This window comes from Prosopis cineraria, unplaced genomic scaffold, assembly GCF_029017545.1.
Source record: "Prosopis cineraria cultivar Desert tree isolate PC_DT_omini unplaced genomic scaffold, ASM2901754v1 PC12, whole genome shotgun sequence".
Lineage (NCBI taxonomy): Eukaryota > Viridiplantae > Streptophyta > Magnoliopsida > Fabales > Fabaceae > Prosopis > Prosopis cineraria.
In genome coordinates this window covers 24,802,295-24,828,567 of record NW_026555343.1, presented here as the reverse complement: position 1 = coordinate 24,828,567, position 26,273 = coordinate 24,802,295, and the positions used below count along the sequence as shown (strand labels likewise).

Genomic DNA, 26,273 nt, shown 5'->3' with positions numbered 1-26,273 from the left:
CTCTACACCATATCATCCCCAAACTAATTGCCAAGCCGAAGTATCAAATAGAGAAGTCAAGAAAATCCTAACCAAGGTGGTGAACACAAATAGGAAGGATTGGTCTTTACACTTGGAGGATGCTTTGTGGGCTTATCGGACCGCTTATAAGACTCCCATTGGCATGTCTCCTTTTCGATTGGTGTATGGAAAGGCTTGCCACCTCCCTGTGGAGATAGAGCATAGGGCCTATTGGGCCATCAAGAAACTAAACTTGGATTTCCATCTTTCGGCTAAGGAGAGATTTCTTCAAATGCAAGAACTTGAGGAGCTTAGGTTGGATGCCTATGAGTCTTCTAGAATCTATAAGGAGAAAACAAGGATCCTTCATGACAAGCTAATCTTGAGGAAAAAGTTCCAAGAAGGAGATCAAGTCCTCTTGTTCCAAACAAGGTTTATTCATAAGCATGCCAAGTTGAAGTCTAAGTGGGAGGGACCATATTCAGTGACTAAGGTGTTTCCCTATGGGGTTTTGCAACTCTTGAATAAAGCCACGGGTTCCACTATGCAAATCAATGGTCACCTATGCAAGCTCTACAAAGATGCCAAATCACTTCAAAAGGAGGAGGACTTTCTCAACATGTTTTTGAACCACCATGATAAGGTTGTATCTCTCTAACCTTGAGCTTTTACCTTCCTTTAATTGATATATTTAATGATAGGTATAGTTCAAGTGTGGGGGAGATGAACCTAGTAGGAAAATTAGAGTTTATTTGCTTTATTTGACTTCTTTGTTTTGTGTTTTAGTTTGAAAAAAAAAAATCTGCACCACACTTTTATTATGCATTCATTATTGATCTCACTTTATTTTATCACTAGTCTATACATACATTGAGGACAATGCATGATTTAAGTGTGGGGGAGAGAAATAAACATTTTTTTTTGAACAAAAAAATGTTTATTTCTCTCCCCCACACTTAAATCATGCATTGTCCTCAATGTATGTATAGACTAGTGATAAAATAAAGTGAGATCAATAATGAATGCATAATAAAAGTGTGGTGCATTTTTTTTTTTCAAACTAAAACACAAAACAAAGAAGTCAAATAAAGCAAATAAACTCTAATTTTCCTACTAGGTTCATCTCCCCCACACTTGAACTATACCTATCATTAAATATATCAATTAAAGGAAGGTAAAAGCTCAAGGTTAGAGAGATACAACCTTATCATGGTGGTTCAAAAACATGTTGAGAGAAGTCCTCCTCCTTTTGAAGTGATTTGGCATCTTTGTAGAGCTTGCATAGGTGACCATTGATTTGCATAGTGGAACCCGTGGCTTTATTCAAGAGTTGCAAAACCCCATAGGGAAACACCTTAGTCACTGAATATGGTCCCTCCCACTTAGACTTCAACTTGGCATGCTTATGAATAAACCTTGTTTGGAACAAGAGGACTTGATCTCCTTCTTGGAACTTTTTCCTCAAGATTAGCTTGTCATGAAGGATCCTTGTTTTCTCCTTATAGATTCTAGAAGACTCATAGGCATCCAACCTAAGCTCCTCAAGTTCTTGCATTTGAAGAAATCTCTCCTTAGCCGAAAGATGGAAATCCAAGTTTAGTTTCTTGATGGCCCAATAGGCCCTATGCTCTATCTCCACAGGGAGGTGGCAAGCCTTTCCATACACCAATCGAAAAGGAGACATGCCAATGGGAGTCTTATAAGCGGTCCGATAAGCCCACAAAGCATCCTCCAAGTGTAAAGACCAATCCTTCCTATTTGTGTTCACCACCTTGGTTAGGATTTTCTTGACTTCTCTATTTGATACTTCGGCTTGGCAATTAGTTTGGGGATGATATGGTGTAGAGATTTTGTGATGCACTCCATATTTAGCCAAGAGAGCCTTCATCATCTTATTGCAAAAGTGGGATCCTTGGTCACTTACCAAGGCCTTAGGAACTCCATACCTACAAAAAATATTAGATTTGAGAAACTTCAAAACAATCTTAGCATCACAAGTTCTAGTAGGAATGGCTTCAATCCACTTTGAAACATAATCAACACCAAGTAATATGTACTCAAAACTAAAGGATGGTGGAAAGGGACCCATGAAGTCAATGCCCCAAACATCAAAAATCTCACAAAATAAAATGGGTTGTTGAGGCATTTCATGTCTCTTACCCCAACTACTAACCTTTTGACATTTCAAGCATGCTTTACAAAATTCATAAGAGTCTTTAAACAAGCTAGGCCAATACAATCCACAATCTAAAACCTTCCTAGCTGTCTTATTTGAGCTAAAATGACCACCACATGCATGAGAGTGACAAAATTCAAGAACAGAAGGCACATCAACATCATCAACACACCTCCTAATCACTTTATCACTACAAATCTTCCACATCAAAGGTGGTTCCCAAATGTAAAATCTAGACTCTCTTTTCAATTTTTCAATGGCAAAACGTGAAGCACAAGGAGGCAAGACTCTACACTCAATATAGTTAGCAAAAGAGGCATACCATGGAGGCTTAGATGAAATGGCACACAATGCCTCATCAGGAAATGAATCACAAGGAATAGTAGGGTTAGAGTTTACCATAGTAGCTTTTAAATGAGGTAGTCTAGACAAATGATCCGCTACTTGATTGGTAGAACCACTCCTATCCCTTATCTCCACATCAAATTCTTGCATTAAGATCACCCATCGAATCAAGCGAGGCTTAGAATCTGTCTTCTTAAACAAGTACCTCACAGCAGCATGGTCAGTGTACACAACAACTTTAGAGTTAAGAAGATATGATCTAAATTTATCAAGTGCAAAAACAATAGCAAACAACTCTTTCTCAGTTGTGGTGTAATTAACCTGAGCTGAATCTAGGGTCCTAGATGCATAAGCAATCACATATGATAACTTGCCCTCTCTTTGACCAAGCATAGCTCCCACAGCAAAATTAGAAGCATCACATGACAACTCAAAAGGTAAAGACCAATTTGGGGCTTTAAGAATGGGAGGGGAAATGAGCATGCTTTTCAAAGTGTCAAAACTCCTTTTGCAAGCATCATCAAAAACAAAATCAACATCTTTTTGTAAGAGTTTAGACATAGGCAAAGCAATTTCACTAAACCCCTTTATAAATCTCCTATAAAAGCCTGCATGTCCCAAAAATGATCTCAAATCTTTCAAACAAACAGGATATGGCAAAGAAGCAATCACATCTACTTTGGCCTTATCCACCTCTATGCCATTGGAAGAAATCAAATGGCCTAAAACAATTCCTTTATCTACCATGAAATGGCATTTTTCAAAGTTAAGCACAAGCTTCTTTTCAATGCACCTACCAAGCACTTTATCTAAAGAATGCAAGCATGAATCAAAGGACTCACCATACACAGTAAAATCATCCATAAAGACTTCCATGCAATGTTCAATAAAATCACAAAATATGGACATCATGCATCTTTGAAAAGTACCAGGTGCATTGCAAAGACCAAAAGGCATCCTCCTATAGGCAAATGTACCAAAGGGGCATGTAAAGGTAGTCTTATCTTGGTCACTAGGAGCTATAGGAATCTGAAAATACCCACTAAACCCATCTAGGAAGCAATAATGGGACTTGGAAGCCAATCTCTCAAGCATTTGATCAATAAAAGGCAAAGGAAAATGGTCCTTCCTAGTCACATTATTGAGCTTCCTATAGTCTATGCACACTCTCCAAGCATTTTGAACTCTAGTTGGAACAAGCTCTCCTTTCTCATTTTTTACCACAGTAATCCCCCCTTTCTTAGGTACAACTTGGGTTGGAGACACCCACTCACTGTCAGCTATAGGATAGATGATCCCAGCACTAAGTAGCTTAACAACCTCTTTCTTTACCACATCTAAAATCAATGGGTTAAGTCTCCTTTGTGGTTGCCTAATGGGCTTAGCATTGTCCTCAAGAAAAATTTTATGTGTGCACACAATAGGGTCAATACCAGGAATGTCAGCCAAAGTCCAACCAATAGCATGTATGTTCTTTCTCAACACATCAAGTAATGCATTTTCTTCCTCAAGAGATAAAGAGTTAGAAATTATTACCGGAAGCTTCTCATTCTCAATGAGATATGCATACTTGAGATTGGATGGTAAAGGCTTCAACTCCAAGGTAGGTGGCTCTACACAAGAGGGAATGAGCTTCTTCAAGTCTAATTTGGTGGAATATTCCATGGTACTATCTTGTCTTTTAGGCTTCTCACTTGTTTTTGATTTCTCCTCTTCTTTCTTTACAGCCTCCCCCTTTTCTTGCAACTTGTCCTCAAGTGCTTGGACTTGAGCCACGGCCTCGACATGTGAAAGTGTAGAATTTTCCTCCAATAGCTTGGGAATCCTAAGAACATCAAGCTCGAGTGGAGAAAAACTCATAGATTCGGCCTTAATGGCTTTAGTACCTACAACACAAGAAGATATACCCTTCTCAAGCATTTCAAGATCAAGCATAGGAGATATTTTAAACAAATCATGAGAAGAAGTAGTTGCATCATTCAAGCATGCATCAATCTCTAAACAAATAGGACAACTACATCCATCAATACATGTAGTAGTAACAAGAGACAAATCATCATCAACATGTGAGAAAGAATCAAGCATGTGAGACTCACAAGCATCATGAAGCAATAACTCAATGGAACTTACACCTAACAAAGAATAATCCTCAAAAGGATGTTTCATTGCTTCATATATATTAAAAATAACATGATCCTCTCCACATTTCAAAATCAAACTACCTTTTTCCATGTCAATCAATGTACGGGCAGTCCTCATAAATGGCCTTCCTAAAATCAAAATATCATCCCCACTCCCTTCTTTTGACATATCAAGCACATAGAAATCCACAGGAAATAATAGACCTTTAACACAAACCAACAAGTCTTCTACTACTCCATGTGGTCTTCTAACACTTCTATCCGCTAATTGGCATATCATAGGTGTCTTATGCATGCAATCAAGACTCAAGGCATGATAAATTGAAAGAGGCATAACATTAATGGCTGCACCTAAGTCTATCAATGCATGAGAAAAATGTGTGTTGCCAATCTTGCATGGAATTGTGAAGGAACCGGGGTCCTTCACATTTTATAGGGAGTTGAGGCTTCATGATAGCACTCACAGATGAGGGTAATTGTACCCTTGCATTAGGCCTAAATTTTCTTTTATTTGTACAACAATCTTTCAAAAATTTGGCATACTTAGGAAAGTTCTTAACTACATCCATCAAGGGTACATTAACATGAATCTTGTGGAAGAAATCATATACCTCTTGATCAAATTGTCCCTTTACTTGCTTAGGGACCACTTGTGCTTGTGGAAAAGGAAGCTTCTTCATAATCTCTTGACTTTGCTTTCCTTCTTCCTTCCTTGAACTCTCCTTTCTTGTTTCACTTTGCTCGGCCTCTCCCTCTTTTTCCTTACTAAACAACTCGGCCATAGTCCCCTTTTCCACCTTAGATGGTGGTTGCTCACATATGATCTCCTCAATGTTTTCATCCTCATCATCTCTACAAAAAGATGCATCATTAGGAGCAAAAGAAAACTAGAAACATTAACATCAATTGAAGAATTTAAAGAGGGCTTCTCGGCCTTCCCTTGTCTTTTGTCTTCTTGTACTCTTTCTCCCAACTCCTTGCCACTCCTCAATGTGATAGCATTAAGATTAGCTTTAGGATTAGCAACGGTGTTGGATGGTAATGTAGAGGCTTGAGCATTGGCTGCACTTAATTGGTTAGCAAGCATATTCATTTGAGAAGTAAGGGCATCAATTTTAGAGTTCATGTTCTCACACTTGTTACCCATACTCTCTACCTTGTTCCCTAAGCCATCATACATGTTTTTATACAAAGAGTTCATTTCAATCAACTGCTTACGTAACACATTCACATCATTAGAAGAGTTCGAATTAGAAGAACTCTCAATTGGAACAAGCCTCCTATCACTATAAGAATTAGAAGAAGGTGTAAGAGAATTACCACTTGGATTGTAGCTTTGAGAAGAGCTACCTTGAGACAAATGAGGTGGAGGGTCACGGCCAAAGGTGTTTTGATAGGATCCTCTTTGTTGATTGTCTTGTAAAGCCACATTTGGATTTGAATAGGAGAAATTAGGATGGTCTCTCCATGAAGGGTTGTAAGTATTAGAATAAGCTCCTTGCCCTTGCCTCCCACCATAGGATTGTTTTCCATTGTAGATAGCATTTACTTGTTCAAACTTAATAGGACAATTGCTTTCTACATGCATAGGTGAGTCACAAAAAGTACAAGAATAAGGGACAAGTGCTTGAGAAGTACTTACATTGCTCACTTGAGATATTTGTGGAGCCAACATTCTCCCAATCTTGGCAGCTAGCAAGTCCACATATGAATCATTAAGAACTGAGGAACCTACCATATTCACATTTCTCTTTTCCCTTGTAGAGTATTGAGCACCACTTGAAGCCATCTTGTCAATTAGTTCCCAAGCCTTTAAGGAAGTGAGGTCAATCAAGCATCCACCACTAGCGGCATCAATGTTAACTTTGTCTCTTGGAATCAAGCCCTCATAGAAATATTGGACTAAATTCTCACTAGAAATTTGATGGTGTGGGCATTTAGCCAAAAGGCCTTGGAATCTAGTCCAATACTCATAGAGACTCTCATCCTCTCCTTGTTGGACCCCATAGATTTGCTTTCTCAAATTGGTGACCTTGGAATTTGGAAAGAATTTATCTAAGAAGAGTCTTCTTAGCTCGGCCCATGTGCTCACTTTCACATAAGAAGGGTAGTTGAAATACCACTCCTTTGCTAAACCTTCAAGAGAAAATACAAAAGCCTTAGCTTGAACATCATCAACATTTACATGCATAGGCTTCATAGTATCACAAACCAATAGGAAAGTATGCAAAAACCTATGGCAATCCTCTCCCGGTAACCCATGAAATTTAGGCAATGCATTAATCAAAGAGGATTTAATTTCAAATTGAACATTAGTAGGAGGAACATATAAGCCATAAGGATTATCATGCCAATTAGGTTGAGTTAATTGCCTAATGCTCCTCTCCTCTCTAGGGTTATGCAAGCCTTCAAATTCATTATTAACATGGCCATCATCATGCAAATTCTCATTCCCATTCCCATGGCCCTCATTATGCACATGCTCATGTCCTAAGATACCTTCCATTGTTGAATTACAAACCAAATGAGAATCAAGAATAGGTTGTGATCTTCTCAATCTAGAAATAGTCCTTTCAATTTCTGGATCTAATTCAACAAAAGAGGTATGTTTTCTTCGGGTCATGCACTAATCAAGCTCAAGAAAATTAAGAACAAAGAACAAACTAAACTAAAATGCAAATCAACATGAAACAATTCAAAACACACAAAAGCAAGAGAAATAATTTTTTTATTTTTTTTATTAAACTCAATAGCAACAAAATGAAAAAAAAAACACCAAACAAGTAGAAAGAGAGTTAGAAATGCTCAATCAAGAAGCTTTGGCAATTCTGGAATTCGCACAGTAGGCTCTCTGGAGACAGTGAACTTGTGAATTTTCTATCAGCAAATCCACATGATAAATTCCCCTGAAACTTTTATGAGAAACACAAGAGATATACAGGAAAATTATATAAAACTTTTAGATTAAAAATCCTTCCCAATCGTTCCCAGAATTTTTCACAAGTTGGTCCTCAAGTCTGGAGAAACAGGATTTCGTCCAGAAGACCTTCAGAGCTTCTAACAAACTTTCAAATAGGAAAATGGAAAAATTGAAGAAAATCCTAAACACAAGAAACAAAGATAAGACAGCGATAAGAAAAATGAAACTGGAATCAATCAATTTGAACGCACAAAGAGGAAGATATGCTAACTCAAAATTGAAACAGGGTTTTGGAAATCCTCTGTAATGGCTCCCTGGACCTTGTTAGATTGTAAAATTTCCACAGGACACTTCCCACGTCCAAAATTGACCAAACCAATTTTAAAGTGAAGCTAGGATATAGATCTTTCAATGAAATAAATTCCACATTCAAATTCCCCAGACTCATTCCCAGTTAATTTTTCAATTTCAGACAGAGACACTAGAAACAGAGTATTTTCAGCTCTACACCAAACCAACGAAAATTGCATTAATTTTTTTTTTCTTTTTCAAAACAGAATAAAAACACTCAAAACACACAAAAAACACTAAACAAAACACAAAAACAAATTTTTATAATTTTTCAAAAAAAATTTTCAGGAACACTAAAAATATAAATTAAGTACTAAACAACCTTAGAATTAAACTTAAACCATTCCCCGGCAACGGCGCCAAAATTTTGATAGGAAATTAGTCGCTTATCCTCAAAATTACACTAAAGCTAACCCTAATGCAATATAGGGCCAACCCTAGGTCATCTCCCAAGGAATGGTTTTAAGTCTAATTGAAAGTTATCTAGTGAAATAAATCAACCAAAGTTTGTAGGAATTTAGTTATCTAGCTAATTATCTAAACTAATTACCTAATATGCAAGTAATTAAAATGCTAGTGAAAGTGAGTGAAATGAACTTCCCTTTTTACAATAATGGAACCCTAGAGATTAGTTGATTTTGGACTCATTATCTTCTCATGATTAGGCTAAGTTTAGCTTCCCTTTCCTCTTGACTAAAGCTGTCATGACTTAAGAAAATTATCCTAAGCCAATTAACCTAATTAGCTAACCTCCCTAGGTCTTAGATTAAAGTCCCTAGTTTAATTAACCAATTGGTGAAGACATTAGCCAAGTGATTCACTCAAAATCCTCTCTCAACAGCCATGGTCAAACACATAAATTGAGCAACCACAAGATTATGTCAAGCTACTCAACAACACAAGCATTAACACCACAAGATTATGCAATATTAACACAAGAAATTCACTAATTGAAAAACACAAGATTATGTGCCAAACAAAGAGTGGCAAAATTCAGTCATGGCTGTCCAAGGAAGAAATTAAATGAAACAATCCTCTCTCTTTACATCAACATCAAATTCAAATTAGAATTTATAAGCTAAGATGATTAAACCCTAGATTAAGGAATCTAACCATCTAGTAAAAAGAGAAGAGGATAGGAAACAAAAGAACTTAGCCAATTTGAAGCTCAAGACTCATCCTCCATCTTCATCTCTCTAGGATTCCACAAAGAAACTTAGCCAATCTTCATCTTCAAGAACCCTAGTGATTGCTTGTGAAGGCCAAACTCCATAGCTCTTGAATGATGAAAATGAGCTTCAATCCTTGTGAAAATGGAAGGGATGGAACGAAAATGAAGAGAGGAGAAGAATGGTATGAGTTTTGTGGAGGTTTGGTGGCTGAAAATGGAGGTTAGGGTGCTGGAAAATGAAGAACAAAAGAGAGAAAATGAAGAACACTATGAACAAGAGAGAGAGAATGTGGAAGATGAATGAGATATGTGTTGGATCCCATTTGGGACTTAAAATGGCGTGCTCCTTGGTGTCTCCCATCAGCTGAAGCTTAATTAAAATAAGGAAAAAGAAATTAAAATGTAAATGGGAGCCTTGTCACACTTGCAAGGTGGCAACTTCCTATTGGTTTGTAGATGATTCCAATGTGTGCCTAATTTCCCATGTGTCATCCACATCATTTTAGCTGATCTAATCCCTCAAAATAATCATAATTCACGTGCAAACCATCAGCCATTGTCCTCAAGGAGTGTTGACCTCAATTGCCCAATTGATGCACAAGTCACATGCCACCTATGTCACATAAATCACATAATTCAATTAAATAGCATATGATATAATAAAATCTAATTCATGTCCAGAATTAAATTCATAATTAGAAGGGAGAATTTATTAAATTAACCAAGTTTTAGGCTGCACAAAATTATATAAAAATTTTCACACAAAGGCAAACCAAAAACTAGGACAAACTAAGACACTTAAGAAAGTGTTGACTTTTTTATTTAATTACTCCCAAACTAAAATGAATTTTAAAAATATAATTTCACCATTCATCAACTGGACATAAAATGCACTTTGTCAATTTTTCTTGTACATTTTCTCAAAAGTTCATTTTTTGGACCAAAATGCCCCTAGTGCACTGATATTAGAAACTTGGCAAAGTTCCAAATCTAATGCAATGTGTGCACTTGAAGGTGATAAATCATTAATAAAATGGTCCTAATTGACAAATAAAAGTGGGTAACAAATGTGTTCTATCAACTACCCATTACATTAGAAGGCCTCTTAGTCCTTATCCATCCTGGATCTTCCAATCAACACAGTTGTTAGCCAACATCTATCTAATAAGAGTGCTTGCTCGTTAGAGTAATGAATGAATTCAGAAGTTTATGCTACAAAGGTGATTCATGCTAGCTCTTCTTTTCTTTAACTAGTTACATGTGTAAATATATATTGGGCTAGTTTACTCAGCTATTAATCTACATAAACCTAATGCAATATTGATTCCTTCTCCTTATACCCACAAATGTCAGTCTATTGGTCCTTTGTGTGATATCGACTAATTTTGAGTGCTAATCTACGGTAAGCCCCAAAGTAAAGGCCTTTTATTTTAGTTTAGGCTAATAGTGGTGCAGAATGCACTAATCCGTGAACAAAAAGTTTTTTGAAACTAAACTGAATAGAATTGTTACTTTTTGCTAAAAATTAAACAAAGCAAGAGTCAGACTAAAAACTAACTCCTAACTAGGGCTTTAGCTCTGCTCCCTTACGACCCCCACTCTTTAATCTTGCATTAAGGCCCCCTATCCACTTTCATGGCAGAAACCCAATCTCAAAGTTTTCTAGATACTCTACTCATATAGTCATTGTTACACATAGGTAGGAAAAAGGACACTTTAAAGAATGCCTTTCATATACATGATTAACTAGTCTAAAAACCTACTCAATTTTAGTATGAACAAGTAACTAGGACGATGCCGATTCTTCCTTCCTCTTAATTTAATCGACTATATTTTGACTAGCAAGGCTGAGTAGATCTCTATGGGCCCCTTCCCCACTTTAAATGGGAAGGGCAACATCCTTTTATTGCCCTTAGCAAGATTTGCATCTAGATCAAGTTACCTTTCAAACAGTTGATTCTTTAACTTCTATCAAATAGTGTGTTCTCAGCATCAATGCACTAACCCTTGTCAAGATCTGATTGAAAATAACCCAAGAGGAATATAAAAAGTAGCTTAAAAGCCCTTAAGATTCATATTTCTTTTTTTGGATTCTAGATAGGATAAGATTTATTACTATTACTCCCGCACTGAAACTCATGCTTCTTTGCCAAAAGAGGCTTGTCGCTGTAATCGATTCCTAACTTTTGATCAACGATTGTGAAAAAACAATAGGTTTATATTCTATCAATAAATATGAGTCATTTTTTCGGTCAATAAGTAAGTCTTTAAATGTGTTCCATATAATAGAAGAGAAAGAGTAAGTCTTTATTCCTTGTCTACTGCTATCTATCCTCAATTTCTTAATCCTAAGTTTAAAGGTTAATCAAGGGTGAAGTAAAAATTAAGTAGGATTAGAGATTTAGATGATGAAATTAGTATTTTGACTTGCTTGCATGTTATATGAGCAAATATAGGTGATAGGAGTGTGTTTCGGGTCGAAGCAAGTGCACGTTGTAAGAATAAATCTCACTGTACCATACACCACGGCTTGTGTTGTGTACGCCGCGGCACATAGACTAAAAGGAATTTTAGAAAATTTCAAAGGAGAGAATTTGAGAACACATGAAGTAGAGAGAGGAGAAGGGTTAAGAAGATAGGTTAAATCATTTTAGTGCGGTAAAAGGTGATTTGGATCGATAACTTGCCAGGTAAGCTACATATAACTCTTACCATCCATTCTACACAAATTTTTTTGAAAATGAGTTATAGAGAAATTGAATAGGTAGAATTTGAGGGGTTTGATTCTAGCCCAATAATAATAAAAGGTTCTTGAAAGTTAAATTAGAGCTTTGTGACTGGCTTAGAGCTGAACAGTAGAGCTTTGAACCAAAGGCTAATTTTAGCCTTTAGAGAGAGAAAGTTTTGGCAAAATTTGATCTGAGTGAAATAAGACTACTTGAGGTAGTGTAAAGTAGTAATTGGTAGTTATGGACTTATCAGTGGTACAAGCAGAGAAATTGATGTAACAAGGGTGTATAGCTTATATGGTTTTCTTCTCAGTGCATGGGGTCTACAATGAAAGTATTGATAAGATTGGGGTAGTGAATGAATTCCCTAAGGTATTTATGAATAATATATCCAATTTGCCTCCAGAAAGGGAAGTGGAATTCACTATAAACCTAGTGCCAGGAACTGAACCAATCTCAAAGGCACCATACCGAATGTCACCAACTGAGCTAGCTGAGTTGAATAACTAAATAGAGGAGTTACTTGAAAAGGGGTTTATTAGACCCAGTGTGTCACCTTGGGGATCACCTGTGCTATTTGTTAAGAAGAAGGACGGGAGCTTATGGCTCTATATTGATTATAGACAGTTGAATAAGGTGACGGTGAAGAATAAATATCCTTTACCAAGGATTGATGATTTATTAGACAATTAGTGAGAGCTTCAGTTTTCTTAAAGATTGACTTGAGGTCAGGATACCATCAATTAAGAGTGCGCTTGGAGGATGTGCTTAAGACAGCTTTTCGTACCAGGTATAGGCATTATGAGTTCCAGGTAATGCCATTTGGGTTAACAAATGCGCCTGTAATTTTCATGGATTACGTGAACTGCATATTTAGGCCTTACCTAGATCAGTTTGTAGTGGTATTTATTGATGACATTCTGATATATTTTGAAAATGAGGAGCAGTATGCGAAGCATTTGAGGATTATGCTACAAATTTTAAAGGACAACAAGCTCTATACCAAGCTTAGCAAGTGTGAGTTTTGGTAAGAGAGGTCTGATTTCTAGGACATATGGTGTAGGCAGAAGGGATTGTGGTAGATCCACATAAAGTGAATACAGTATTGAAATAGGAGACACCTAGTTCTGTGACTAAAATACAGAGTTTTCTGGGATAGGCTGGATATTATTATAGATTTATCCAGGGTTTTTCTTAGATAGCTTTATCATTAACTAGGTTGACCCAAAAAAATTTAGCCGTTCATTTGAGATGACAAGTACGAGATTGCATTTCAAAGGTTGAAGGAGAAACTGACTACGGCACCGGTGTTAATTATTCCTAATCTACGATTGCTATATGAAGTGTATACGGATACATCTCTAAAGGGTCTAGGATGTGTGTTGATGCAAGATGAGCAGGTAGTGACTTATACTTCTAGATATCTCAGGCCACATTAAGAGAGTTACCTAACCCATGACTTAGAGCTTGCCACAGTTGTGTTTGCACTAAAAATTTAGTTGCATTATTTGTATAGAGCAGTGTTCAGTATTTTTAGTGACCACAAGAGCTTGAAATATTTAGTGGATCAGAAGGAACTTAATATGAGGCAGAGAAGGTGGATGGAGTTCTTAAAGGACTATAGTTTCAAATTTAAATGCCATCCGAGAAAAGCAAATGTGGTTGCAGATGCCATAAGTCGAAAGTCATTGCATATTGCTTGTTTAATGGTGTAAGAGCATAAATTGCTGGAATCCTACTTAGATATTCAACATGACTCACCAAAATTTACTTTGTGTAGCCTATATTCCACAGAAATTACCAATGAGTTTTGGAGAGAGTTAAAGATAGCACAGCTTGAGGATGAGAATCTATTGAAAATTCGAGAAGATGTAAAGGAAAGGCAAACCATAGACTTTAGTTTCAGTAATGATGGATATGTTGTGTATCAGGATCGGGTTTGATTTAGGTTTATTAATCTTGGATATGTAGTAATATGAAGCTATTTTGTTGTGAGGTAAATTTTGGATCAAGCCCTAACTAGATCATAGGGTGTTGAAATGTGATAAGTTGAGATATTGAGTTTTATGTTGTGATAGAGTTAGAAGGAGGCTTAAAGGGATTACGTGAACAAATTGTAATCTTGACAAGCCTATTTGTTAAGAATTTGAGTGAGAAGTGGGGGAATTGGGAGGCTATTGGTAGTTGATAGTGCTTGTGTTAATTGAAAATTAACATGTAGTACTTGTTGATGTAGATTCTGGTGTGGGAAGACTTACCGTTGACACAAGAAGAAATTTAGTACCACGGGTAACCCTTTTAGTAACAAACGGGTTAAAGTAACTAGATAATTTGCATTGTTTATTACCTTATATAAGTTATTCTCAAGTTGCTTTTCTATGATTTGTTGAGTATATATGTATAAATTATTTAAAGGTTAACTATTTTAAAAAATGAGTGGAGTATTGGTTTGTAAAATTCTATATTTTTAAAGTAAATTGTAAGATTTGTTATATTTGTTTGGAAAGTTATTTATGCATGGTCAAGTGAAGATATGTAGTGAAATGTGGCATATCAGAGGTTGGAAGGTCGCCCTAGTGGAGATAGTGAAGACTAAGTCCATATGCCATTGCTGGCACCTCAGGACACCAGGTGCAACACTTACTCTCCTTAGTGCCCGAAAATGAGTGCGGTGTTGGGGACTTACTCTCCTTAGTACCTAAAAAGGTGCGGAGTTAGAGACTATGCTCTTTAGCATCCGGAAGATGTGGTGTTTGAGTAATGACACCCCAACTACTTGTAATAGGGGAAACTAGTAGTCCAGAAGTGGTTTAGGACACCTTGGCTGGGTAGTCCTACTATAGATGGTGAGCTTGGGGACCATACATGTGGTTTAGTTCTGTGAAATAGCCTACTGGTTCGATCGAGAGTATTGAAGGACCGGATGGTTAGGGATCATGCATGTAACTTGTGGTGATTTTATATGTTGTGCTTATTTTACTTGATTTAAGACTTGTCTATAACTTGGCATGTTAATCAATAATGTAGATTATCTTAGTTATTGAGATTTTTATCTCACCTCGTGGTTACCATTTTACAGGTTCTACAGCTAAGACTGAGTGAGGAAAGGAATCGGGCAAGGATTTATAGATTTGCTACTCGAATAGTAATGCCCGATTTTAGTTTGAGTGGTGTACATAAATTTATTATATGATATTATATGTTACCAACTAGGAATGCATATCATTGTGATTAGTTGCACTTGTTTCATACTATGTTGTTTTGTATTTTAGCCTAATATTGTATATGATGTGAATATGTGAGAATATTTGTGGTGATGGGCTAAAATGCTAATAAAAGTGCAAGAAATGTTTTATCTATGTGGTGACAATGTATTTGTGATGTATTATGTGGCAATAGAGGCCAAACAGTTTATATTGTGTTGTTTTCGTATTTTGGCCATATTGGGTGAAATAGCTATTGAGTGGCCAAATTTTATGTTTGGTATGTTTTTGTGTGTTTGATTGGTCACTCAAGTGTATTTTAGTCCATTGGACTTGGTTCAAGCCTCACAATGGGTTAATGGTATAAGTTATAAGTTTTGGGTACTTGGATGGTTGAAAATTTCTTTAAAAAATTGACTTTTGCATCCAAGTGTCTAAAATTCTCATACAGTATTGGATCATAACAAAACTTATATCATTAGTTAGATTATTGAATAAACTTCGTGTGGGCACTTGAATCACTCCAATTGGACATCGAATGTGAACATGGCATGTGTTTGAAGTTCGTCCAAAAAAGCTATCATGCTACGGCACCGCGGCACACAGGATAGTGAGGAAACTTGGGTTTCTGTGCCACATGCTATGGCGTATGGACTAAAACACTCAAAAATGACATTTTTGGCCTAGTTTTGAAGTAGTTTGCTTCCCAAAACTTTCCATTCTTCCAATACCTTTATAAATCATTAAGTTTAAGCTTAAACTATCAATTTAAAGGGTTTTTATGGGATCCCAATTATTCCACAATTATTTTTAAAAGATTATTAGTTTTAACCCTTATATAGATAATGTGAGCTTAGGAGCAATCCTTGCTCCTAATTATGATACTTTGTTGTGATTGTATGGTGAATTTTTGATAATATCAAGGTAGACATTACATAACTAATGTGAATAATCTCAAGAATAAAGTCAAGTATAAAATTTACACAAATTGCCACTTATACATTATTCATACAATTACTACATGTTCTCATTTCTACAATTATAATCATGCTCTCAACATAGCTATAAATCACTAAAATGGCATGATAATAATAATATGCATGATCAATCTCTTCCTTATATGCCCCCTTATTTCCTTTGACATGAAATTCGTAGGCCAATAACTGAAAGGGATCATCTATGTAGTGAGACTACCCAAGGCCTTAATCATAACATAAGAGCTACCAAGCTAGGGTTACCTTACTCACTTATAAACACAGTTTCCCCCAAATTACGCACTATAGGGTGTCACACCCAAGACTAGCTCTACCTAAAACTCTAGGTAGGCTAGTAGGTTAAGTCCCTTAATAGGAACAATGTTACAATACCTTACAAGGTAAGTAGCGGCTATAACCCTTAGTATTATTAGTTAATAGTCAAATACTATATAGATTTTGCATAACCACTAACTCCTTCACTAAGGCAAACTCCCACCATATGATAATGCTCATGAGAAAATGCATTTTAAAAACTCATATATATATATATATATATAATTCACAATTATCCCATATGCTCATCAACTTTCTTGCTCAATAAGTATCAAGAATCATCATTTTTCAATCATGCCTCTTGCATCAATTTTATATTACCACATAAACCACATTAGCATCATATAAAACTCAACATGCTTATATACAATTCATCACTATGCATAATCCATAATTTATAATCAAGAGTGTGCACATCATCATCAACCACCAATCTCATTACTCACACCAAGTCACAATTAACATGGTTACAAATTATAGAGTCTTAACAAAGCCACATGCATTACAAACAACCATTTCAAAATTTAGATATATATATATATATATATTCTTTTTTTACCAACATAATTAATTAATTAACATGCAAATGTATAAATAGATTTCTCCTGGTTACCTCAACCTTTGAGAGGTTAAATGTTACCTCTCAAGTTATGATACTTTCAAAGCTTTCCAAAGCTTGAATGGTGTCAAAAGGAAATTAATCTACAATTGATTATATCCCAATGTGTCAATAATATTATTAACACAATTTTCACTCATACTCTAACACCTACGTATTTATTTTATTTTATTTCATTTTTTAAGACCTTAGTCTTAGCCTCTTTATTTTATTTCATTTTTTAAGACCTTAGTCTTAGCCTCTTGATTTCTAAAATTTAATTTCATATATTTGAACCTATCTACTTAGTTCAATAGCCTCCTTCACCATAATTTGATTGAAGTTTGACTAAAAAGATCATTCAAATAATTTTCTAACATTAAAATCTCCTTTTTTATTCTAAAAATTCGCACATAAAAATACCCAAAAATTGTAAACTTGATCTCAAGCCTAGAATCATTATTCTATACCCATAATTATTTATTTTTTACCTCAAATAATCATCTAAATATCAACAAATCAATCTATATTTTTATATTTAACCAAAAATCTACCCATAGAGATCTAGGGGGAAAATCAAAGGCCTTAAATTCCAATTCTATCACCCAAATAATACTCTAGAATATTTACTACACTACTAGCAACCTCAATAACTTGATTTACTCATAAAAAATTCATCCCTCTTTCAAACCCTAAGTTTTCTAAAATCTCAAAATCTACAACTCAAAGGGAAAAATTACTAAGAAAATGTTTAGAACACCTACCTAGTCTTAGAATACTTAAAATCTCATCTGAAGTATCCTATTATGGAACTTCACCTTCCAAATTAGCTCTAGTCGTGGCATACTCGCTCTCTCACTCGTTCTTTGTGCGCGGATGCAGAAACAAAAAGGAAGAAGAGAAATGAAAAGCCAAAAGGGTTTGTTGGCTTTATTAAAAAATATTATGGGTCCCACTACCTCTTTCTTCCTCTCTCTTATTTTATTATATATACAATATCAAACTCACACACACACGCCTACGTTGCCATTCCCATCTCCTTTTCTTTTTCTTATTCTCTCTAGTTTTTTTTTGTTTTATATATGTATACATTAAACACACATGTGCACTAATGAAATCATCCGCCCCACTGCTTCATTTTTGTTTTATTTAATGTTCCTTCCTTCTTCTTTCTTTCTCCTTATTCTTTTTTTTATAATAATGTTATTATCATCTCTATTTTCTAAAAATTATAACTTAGGATTTAATCTAAATTAAATCCAATAATAATCTTCTAACTAAAATTATTTATATCTAAATATTCCTCTAAAATTACTCATTTGCTCTAATTAACTTAATTACCCTTAGGTTAATTTTTGGGATTTTATACTAAAGGCTACTACCTTCACCTTAGAGTCCCTCTATGATTACTAAAACACTCTAAAACAACTCCCTCTTTTCAATTTATCAGTTAAACAAGACTAAAGATTGCACACTAACATAATATATAATAAATTTATATACCTTCGAGAATGGATCGAAAGTCACCTAGTTTGGAAATAGATATGTGGTTAAAAGAGCCTTTTAACCTTAGGCATTCATTCAGACTAAGATCGTCATTGTACCCTCAAGGCAAGCTCCTGAAGTAGAAGTGTGAGGCAAGCTAGCAGCCTTGGTAGGTGATCAACTATGAAAAAAGTGGTTTTGTTTAGGGTGGAATAAGGCACATAGAAGACTTTAGACTTGGAGCCAACCACAAGTAACTAACCATAAATTGGTCAGACCAATTTAAAGGCAGGGTGGGCGACCTCATTGTTTGCACCCTTGCCTTTTTTGAAAGAATTGAGGAGCTTTTGATGGATAGTGTAGAACAAAGAAAAGGAGCTTTAGGGGATGGCCAAAAAGTTTTTGATGTTTGGATGTTGTAGTTATGTTTGACTGCTTGCCTTTTTTGTATTTCTCTAGTATGAAACAAATAGTAGTCCTGGTCTATAAGTAGAAAGGCTCAAGGAAATGCAAAGTATAGAGAGTATAAAAAAAGCTAGGATCTAGACTCACAGATAATAATGAGCAAGATTAGCTACCAAGCAAGGGAGCTTCAGGAGACTGATAGATGATAGGTAGGTAGGTGGGAAATTAAGAGAAGTAACAAATAATACTCTTAATGGATTTGTCCATTTTCATCTGGGGCAAGAGCCAGCCCATTCTTATAGCATCTAAGGAAAGAAAAATGCCCATGGAAGCTCTTAAAAAGATAGAAGAGGAGTGTGAGTAGAGAAGCAACTCATTTATAAGTTAAAAAAGTTTTAATAAAGGGAAATTTCTAGAAGAGTGGATTAGCCTTGATATCTTGATCCACTAGAAAGATAATTACTAGATACAAATATAAATATAGTTGTAGATCAATAAGCCAAAAGCTTTAAGAAAGCTATTGTGAGGTCAGATTACAGGAAGAACACAGGTCAGACTTTTGAAAAATGAGCCCCTCCCGGTTTGCTTTGTATTAAACTGTAGGTTAAGACTTGTCTTGCCTTTATAAATTCAAGCATGTCTATTATGCTAGTTCAAGTATAGAATGTCAAGACCTTGTCTTCCATAAGCATTATACTAAAAAGATCCGAGCAAGTGGATGAAGGTTGCTTTTCTAGTCTACTAAAATTGCTTTTATAGGTCATTTCAAGCCATGTTTTCAGCCCTTCCTTTGCTTATAGGTGGCTTCGCTATTACTTATGACTTGCATTATAGTCGTAGTAGTTGAGTCGACCTGCCTCCTTCATTCTAAAAAGAGTAGCTTTTATATTGCCTAGACTAGAAGCTGCGGTTCCCTTCCTTTGAAAATTGCTACTAGCCTGCAAACTAGGATCATAAAGGTTCACCTGATATTTAAATCAATATCTTTCTTTTTAGTCTTCTCTAAGATAAGAGGAATATTCAATCCTCTCTAAAATATAGGGAGTAGAGTCTTATGTCTTTCACTTATGTTGAGTGCTTGACTGAATAGCTTTACCTTAATAGCATAGTAAGCCGACATAGGGAACTAGGTGAACTGGGAGGGTAGAGTCAAAAGGGGAATGTCTGGGGAAGAATTAGCCCTAAGGTTTTGATAAGGACTAAGTGATGGGAGAGGAGAACGAGGGACGATCGGGCCAGGCCAAGATGGATGGTAATGGGAAAGGAGGCATAGCCAAGCAAGACAACAATGTTTTATTTACCTATAGGGTAATAGAAAATTGTAAGAGATTTATTTAGGCAGATAGAGAAAGAAGGCAAGACTGCCAACAAGCATCTATTATTAAATTCACCCTACCCCTAACTCATTGTATTAGTTATTGCTATAACTAGCGCTAGTACTGTATTAGTACGTTGCTAGTAAACTTACAGAACGAGCTGTAAAGGTAGAAAAAAATAGATCAATCAAGAGATAGTGGTTTGACCAAACATCTATCTTTTTCCTTAGTAAGGACTAGGCTGTTGAGTAAGGATTGGCCAAGGAGGAAGGAGAAAAGTAAACCAATAGTAGTAGATGACAGAGCATAACAGGAACTCTCCCATAGGGATTTAAGTTCTGCACTTCTTCTAAGCATAATGGCTTTTATCACTAAGATAAGACATGATCTCCGTTTTGGCTAATTGATCTTTGATTAGGGAGTCTTCCTAATTGGCCTAACTAGTTGAACCCCTAAAGGCTAATCCATCAAGATCATAGCTAAGCTAGAAAGATGACCCTTTGTGAAAAACTAGATATAAAGAGTGTTTTGTGAGTGATCGTTGTTATTATGGAAGGGTTCTCTTTGAATGAATCCTATTTGAACTAAGCCTAAAAGCATGGGATGAGACTTTTCTTTCTTTCTTTTTTTCGATATGCCGCTCCGCAAGACAGGAAAGGAGCGAAATGAAAGAACTAAGTGTGTTGTGGTTGTAACATCCTAAGTTTCCTTATTAGTAATTATCAATATTTTCAAGGGCAATTTAGTCAATTTGGATAAATTGTTAATTTAGCAAGGTTTATGAAGACTAATATGGTTATTAAATCCTTGAACAGCCTTAGAAAAGGGCTAAGTTGATGTTCAAGATGGCCATGGCATGGAAGGGAGTTTAAAATTTTATGGGGTATTCTGTGACATGCACTACGGCAGGCGTGTTGACACACCGTAGTGCACATGAAAAATTAAGACTTATTAGATCGGGAATTATAATTGAAAAATAGAAGAGAGAAAGAAAGATAACAAGAAAGAAACGGAGGGACATTTGGAGCTTGAATCACTATTGAGTAAGTTGCACATTCCCTCTTCTCCCTCTTTTATGTGAAAATCTAAACATTTAGGGTAATGGGGGTGTTGATTTTGATTCTCTTGGGTTTAGACCAAACCCATTAGTTTATTTAAGATCTTGGGGAGTTAATCAAGCTTCTAACCTTAAATTTATGAGTTTTGTGGTGATTGAGAATTTTTGGTAAGGGTTTGGATGAACCCTAAGTATAATTTGAGGATTTTAAGACAATATGGGACATTGATTGGCGAATTTGGTGTGTTAAAATGTTTAATAGGATGGTTAAAGTGTCTGGGAATGGTTGGTATTGTTAGAAAAGGAATTTGATTATTTTAGACAATTAGAACCTAGAGAATTTAGAGTTATTTGGAGTGATAATTGACGATTGTCACTTATTGGTGTAGATTGATCATTACTCGAGCCATATCATGTGTATAGAATGTATGGAGCTAACATTGAGCCACAGTAACCCCTTTTTGTGTGATAAAGGGTTCAGGTAACCATATAGTTTATTATGTTTATTAACTATTATAAATTTGTAGAAGTAATTACTAATGATAAAGTTATGGTTTTGAAGAGTTTTGTGCTTAATTTGACATTGTAAATAATTTTTTTAGCATGAAAAATTGATTTGTAAATGGTTATTGATTCAAATTGAAATGTATATACTATCTATGTAAGTTTGTGATGTGGATGATAAAAAAGCAGTGGAAATTGTGAAAGAGCAAGATCATAGGGGCTACGAGCTCACCCGAGATATGTAGGGATATGTGTGTGTAGAGATATATAAGTGAAAAATCTATATGGTCAAGCTAACATGATGGGACATTCGATGCAGCATTATATAGGACTGTTACCAAGGAACATTTGGATAGTTTGGCAACTCCCTAGCACTCATTAAGAGGCAGTTAGGAGTCAATAATGCCTCTATCATAAGTGTGTGAAGAGGGAAAAACCATAGTCTGTAGGCGGGTCAGATTACATTTGGTCAGGTATTTCTACTACTGAAAGTTTGCTCGAGTTAACAAGTGATTGATCCAGGAGAGCCTATGGTTTCATGTCGGGGAGCATTAGAGGTTCGGTAGTTAGTTGATCATTCTAATATGAAACTATGTCTTTTGTTGTGAAAAGATATACTTATCTCATAACTATGGTATACTTGTTATTACTATAGTTTTGATACTTTTTCATGGTTATTTGTAGTAATAAATATTTGATGAGCTATATTGGTTATTGATATATTTATCTTACCCCGTGGTTATATTTTTATAGGTGAGGGCTCCGGTAGGAGTAAGGGGAAAGAAGGGGCAATTGAAGCGTGAAAAGCATTATTGCATAGCTCTTCCCTTTCTCTTTTTAGATATTGTAATGAATATTGTCACTAAATATTGCCAACTTAGGAACATGACATTATTTGGATATCACTTGTACGAATTTGTGATAAGTGTGTGTATCTTGGTCCAAGATTGATGTTGTGGATTAAGTGTGTGCTTGGCCAAGTTATATTTACAAGTGATATATATTTCAAGTGTTTTGAGTATCAAAATAACCATTGATTTGTGTATCAAATTTTATCCACCCTATTGTATTATTATCAATTGGGGTTTTGGTGGTCATTTTGAGTGTGATTACTCAATTTGTGCTATTGTTATATGGTGTGTGGTCTATTTACAATGGTCAAGATGTCTCTGGGGCTAATGGCATTTGGTATTGTGAGTTGGACACCATGGTGTGTGTTTTGTTGTGAAAACAAACCATTTTGGGTTTGGGTGTCCATCTTTTAAATAGATGATTGTTTAAGTGTGAAACTGGTACCATTAGCTAAAGGGCTTAAAGAGCTTCGTGTTGACAGTTTAATAGCTCAAATTGACTATCAGATGGCAAAACAGCGCGCTCTGGAAGTTTAGAGAGAAGCCATGATAGCAATTTGCTATCATGATAGCAAGTGCGTGATGTGGTGCTTGATTATTGAGCTGCGGCGTTAGAGGCCTCTAAGGGATTCCTCCCTCTGTACCATCTTTTGTGGCTTGAGCCATGGCAGACGGACCACTATTACTAAAAAATGGCATTTTTAGCCTAATTTTGATGTGGTTTATTTCCCACACTTCCATACTTGTTCTAAATTGATTTTTAACTATGGTTTGAGCTCAAAAAATATTTTAAAATAAAAGGGTTTTTCTTGGGATCGCAATGTTTTAAATTAATTATTTTTAAACCCTTAAGTTGTGGTAGTTTCTTTAGAGGATTTTATTTAATCATAGTTATCATAATAATGTGTGAGTGTTATCCTGGTAATGTCAAGGTAGACATTACAATTTGGTATTAGTATCAAGCATTCTGAGACTAGTATATGTTGTTCTTGTGTTTGTTGGTTTTGCTTGTTGCATTCATGTCTAGAAGTTGGCATATATATTTGTTACACATACCTTCCCTTTGCATAGTTATCTCATTTAATGCTTACTCTTTGTATGGTTACTTTCATCCTTAGGAGGAGAGAGAGGATGGCAAGAAGAAGAATCGCCAAAACAGCTACAGGTGGTAACCCATCTAATACGGATGTGGTACCAGAGACAAATGAGCTACCATTAAAGAATCATATTCTGGTTAGTCAGAACTTGGAACAATCAAGGAATGAGCACAGGGTAATAAAGTCTTGCTATTAGAGATGAAGAATTTGATGCAAGAAATACGTAATTCAGTGTGGGAACAAGGTATACTAAGGAATGATAGGGAAAGAGGAGACAGTAAAACAATTGAGAATGAAGAAGAGATGTATGGGCAAGAAGATGAATTTTATGAAGAGAGCACACCCAAGCAATCTGGAGCTGTGCATGGTAGTAATTTACATAATTCCATAGATTGAGCATGAAAGAGTTTTTCACAGCTTCATCCACCTACCTTTACTAGAATAATGAAGAAGGGCGAAGCTAAAGAGTGGATCAAAAGAATTGAGACAATATTTGAAGTGGTGCCATACTCAGAGGAGCAAAGGTGACTTTAGCCTTAATGTTGCTTGTAAAAGAGGCTAAACATTGGTAGAAGTCGATAAGACCAACGGGTGGAGTTAAGTAGACATGGGATGAATATAAAGTGAGGTTTTTCAACTTTTACTTCCTAGTGGCCTTTAGAGCAGAAAAAGAGGCTGAGTTTCATGAATTTAAGCAAGGGAATCTTAATGAAAAAGCTTTCATCACCAAGTTCAATCAATTGTTGAAGTACTCTACCTACCTTATAAGGAATGGTGACTCAAAATGGAAGGTTGAGAGGTTACTTGAGAAAATGAGGCCTGAGTACCGACAACAGTTGGCCTTGTTTGAGATCACATCTTATAATGAGATGTGCAATAACTTGAGAATAGCTATGAGAAGGGGCAGAGTTATAGAGACTGAAAAGAGAAGGGATAGTCAGGGTAGATTCTCACAGTCGCTTGTTCCTACCGGTGGAGTTTGTAACATCTTGAATTTCTTAATCTTAAGTTTATAGGTTAATCAAGGGTAAAGTATAAATTAAAGTGGAATTAGAAATTTAGATTATTAATTAGCATTTTGACTTGCTTATGTGATATATGAACATATATGGGTGATAAGAGTGTATTTCGGGTCAAAGACAGTACACGTGGTGAGAATAAATCTCACTGTGCCACGGCTTGTGCAACATGTACCGTGGCATATGGACCAAAAATTCACTTCATAAGTCAAGAATTTAGAAAATTTCAGAGGAGAGCATTTGAGAAACACATGAGACAGAGAGAGGAGAAGGGCTGAGGAGCTAGGTTAGGTCATTTTGGAGTAGTGGAAGGTGATTTAGATCGGTAACTTGCCTGGTAAGCTACGTATAACTCTTACCTTCCATTCTACACAAATTTCTCTAGAAATGAGTTATAGGGAAATTGAATCGATGGAATTTGAGGGGTTTAATTCTTGTCCAATAGTAATAAAAAAGTTCTTGGAAGTTAAATTAGAGCTTTGTGACTGTTTTAAAGCTGAACGGTAGAGCTTTGAACCTGGAGGCTCAATTTTAGCCTTTAGAGAAAGAAAGTTAGGGTAAATCTGATTTGAGTGAAATAAGACTGGTTGAGGTAATGTAAAGTAGTAATTGGATAGTTATGGACTCAGAATGGATAAATGGAAAAGAGTCTACGGATATATATAGCCTTAAATAGTAAAAATGAGTTTTTAGTCAAAATGGGCTAAATGACTAAAATGTTCCAAATATGTTCAATTGGCATATTGGATGAGTGAGTAGAGAAAGGAAGCTTGAGATAAGGCTGTGTGACAGTGAAATCCATGGGTAACCTTTCTTCTGATAGAAAGGCTGTATGCTAGTATGCTATGTAATACATGAACTGGTTTTAAATTGAGTATGTTTTGTGGCATTGAGTGATTGTGTGTGTAAAATACCTTTTGGTTGAAATGAGCATTGAAATTATGTTTTGTAATGTAAAGTGATATATATATGTTATGTATAAGAAAAAGTAAATTGTGAAAAGGGAACCCTAAATGGTTTGAGAAAGCATGATATGAGTGATAGGAGTTCACCCAAGTATAGGAGATGATAAAGACCATATGGTAAGGTTTCCTTAGTACCCTATTAGGCTGCGGTGTTGGAAACAATTCTCCTTAGTGCCTTGAAAGGTGCTATGTTAGAGAAGATCTCCTGAGTGCCTATTAAGGTACTATGTTGGAGATGAGAGATTCCTTAGTATCTTTGTGATATGGGTAGGAGTCAACGATGCCCTATTGTATGTATTAAGGAAAATTATAGTCCATATTGTGCATTAGAACATCTTTGGTTGGGTGATTCTACCATTTTAGGTGAGCTCAAGACTAACGAGGGCGTACATTGGTCTAAGATGAGCCTACGGTTTCATGTCGGGGTGATTTGGAGGTTTGGTTAGTAGAGATCATGCTAATATTTTATGATATAATGAAATATCTTGAGATAACACAGAATCCTTTGAGATTGATGAAAAGATTAAAAATGATATGTGATATATGATGAAAATACTACTTTATGAAGGTTTAATGGTATACTAAGTTTTACTTTCATATTATTGCATGTGATAGTCAATAGGAGTGAGT

The 26,273-nt window shown here is 35.7% G+C and overlaps 1 non-coding gene across 1 annotated transcript; it reads left to right on the top strand.

Annotated features, from left to right (window-relative positions):
* Positions 1-6,581: 6,581 nt before the first annotated feature.
* On the top strand, positions 6,582-6,688 carry LOC129289717 (small nucleolar RNA R71). The gene has a single exon (XR_008588207.1). It is a non-coding gene; the product is annotated as a small nucleolar RNA R71 (small nucleolar RNA).
* The last annotated feature ends 19,585 nt before the right edge of the window (positions 6,689-26,273 follow it).